The sequence below is a fragment of the Idiotropiscis lumnitzeri genome, unplaced genomic scaffold, assembly GCF_059441095.1.
Source record: "Idiotropiscis lumnitzeri isolate Australia: NSW breed Sydney's pygmy pipehorse unplaced genomic scaffold, RoL_Ilum_1.0 HiC_scaffold_150, whole genome shotgun sequence".
Classification (NCBI taxonomy): Eukaryota; Metazoa; Chordata; class Actinopteri; order Syngnathiformes; family Syngnathidae; genus Idiotropiscis; species Idiotropiscis lumnitzeri.
Genome location: NW_028283688.1, coordinates 175,001 through 177,500, shown reverse-complemented (window position 1 = coordinate 177,500; position 2,500 = coordinate 175,001).

Genomic DNA, 2,500 nt, shown 5'->3' with positions numbered 1-2,500 from the left:
CGCTTCCCCTGGTCACCTAAACGCTACCCCTGGTCGCCTAAACGCTACCCCTGGTCGCCTAACTGACCCCTCGTGTGTGGGGATCAACGTTTGCCTACTAGGGCGTCCTCCGGCGGCCTCTCGGCAGTACTGCAGGCCCATTTTAGCCGAGCCCATTGAAATGAATGGGGGAATTTTATACGTTTTTGCCTTTTTTTTCCCCCCCTCGTTCTTTTTGTATTTATTCATTTATTTCAACTTTTACCGACTCAACCGCCCTCCGGCGTGCCCTCGGCGGTCCCGCAAGCCCAATTCGGCCGAGCCCATTGAAATGAATGGGGGAATTTTATACGTTTTTGCCTTTTTTTCCCCCCCTCGTTCTTTTTGTATTTATTCATTTATTTCAACTTTTACCGACTCAACCGCCCTCCGGCGTGCCCTCGGCGGTCCCGCAAGCCCAATTCGGCCGAGCCCATTGAAATGAATGGGGGAATTTTATACGTTTTTGCCTTTTTCCCCCCCCCTCGTTCTTTTTGTATTTATTCATTTATTTCAACTTTTACCGACTCAACCGCCCTCCGGCGTGCCCTCGGCGGTCCCGCAAGCCCAATTCGGCCGAGCCCATTGAAATGAATGGGGGAATTTTATACGTTTTTGCCTTTTTTTTCCCCCCCCTCGTCCTTTTTGTATTTATTCATTTATTTCAACTTTTACCGACTCAACCGCCCTCCGGCGTGCCCTCGGCGGTCCCGCAAGCCCAATTCGGCCGAGCCCATTGAAATGAATGGGGGAATTTTATACGTTTTTGCCTTTTTTTTTCCCCCCTCGTCCTTTTTGTATTTATTTACTTATTTCAACCTTTACCGACTTAGGGGCCGCTTTGCACCGCCTGTGCCCGGGGAAGGTGCTCCTATTCGGGCCAAGTGTGACACACGCCCGCCCTCCTCCTCCGGAGCTTCCATTAGGGTAGACTTAGGGGCCGCTTGGCACCGCCTGTGCCCGGGGAAGGTGCTCATATTCGGCTTCACTGTCAGGCAGCATGCACTCCTCCTCCGGAGCTTCCATTTGGGCAAACTTAGGGGCCGCTTGGCACCGCCCGTGCCCGGGGAAGGTGCTCCTATTCGGGCCAAGTGTGACACACGCCCGCACTCCTCCTCCGGAGCTTCCATTTGGGCAAACTTAGGGGCCGCTTGGCACCGCCTGTGCCCGGGGAAGGTGCTCATATTCGGCTTCACTGTCACACAGCATGCACTCCTCCTCCGGAGCTTCCATAAGGGCAAACTTAGGGGCCGCTTGGCACCGCCTGTGCCCGGGGAAGGTGCTCATATTCGGCTTCACTGTCACACAGCGTGCACTCCTCCTCCGGAGCTTCCATTTGGGCAAACTTAGGGGCCGCTTGGCACCGTCTGTGCCCGGGGAAGGTGCTCATATTCGGGCCAAGTGTGACACACGCCCGCACTCCTCCTCCGGAGCTTCCATGAGGGTAGACTTAGGGGCCGCTTGGCACCGCCTGTGCCCGGGGAAGGTGCTCATAGTCGGCTTCACTGTCAGGCAGCATGCACTCCTCCTCCGGAGCTTCCATTTGGGCAAACTTAGGGGCCGCTTGGCACCGTCTGTGCCCGGGGAAGGTGCTCATATTCGGGCCAAGTGTGACACACGCCCGCACTCCTCCTCCGGAGCTTCCATTTGGGCAAACTTAGGGGCCGCTTGGCACCGCCTGTGCCCGGGGAAGGTGCTCATATTCGGGCCAAGTGTGACACACGCCCGCACTCCTCCTCCGGAGCTTCCATTTGGGCAAACTTAGGGGCCGCTTGGCACCGCCTGTGCCCGGGGAAGGTGCTCATATTCGGGCCAAGTGTGACACACGCCCGCACTCCTCCTCCGGAGCTTCCATAAGGGTAGACTTAGGGGCCGCTTGGCACCGTCTGTGCCCGGGGAAGGTGCTCCTATTCGGCTTCACTGTCACACAGCATGCACTCCTCCTCCGGAGCTTCCATAAGGGCAAACTTAGGGGCCGCTTGGCACCGTCTGTGCCCGGGGAAGGTGCTCCTATTCGGCTTCACTGTCACACAGCATGCACTCCTCCTCCGGAGCTTCCATAAGGGCAAACTTAGGGGCCGCTTGGCACCGTCTGTGCCCGGGGAAGGTGCTCCTATTCGGGCCAAGTGTGACACACGCCCGCACTCCTCCTCCGGAGCTTCCATAAGGGTAGACTTAGGGGCCGCTTGGCACCGTCTGTGCCCGGGGAAGGTGCTCCTATTCGGCTTCACTGTCACACAGCATGCACTCCTCCTCCGGAGCTTCCATAAGGGCAAACTTAGGGGCCGCTTGGCACCGTCTGTGCCCGGGGAAGGTGCTCCTATTCGGCTTCACTGTCAGGCAGCATGCACTCCTCCTCCGGAGCTTCCATAAGGGTAGACTTAGGGGCCGCTTGGCACGGCCTGTGCCCGGGGAAGGTCCTCATATTCGGGCCAAGTGTGACACACGCCCGCCCTCCTCCTCCGGAGTTTCCATGAGGGTA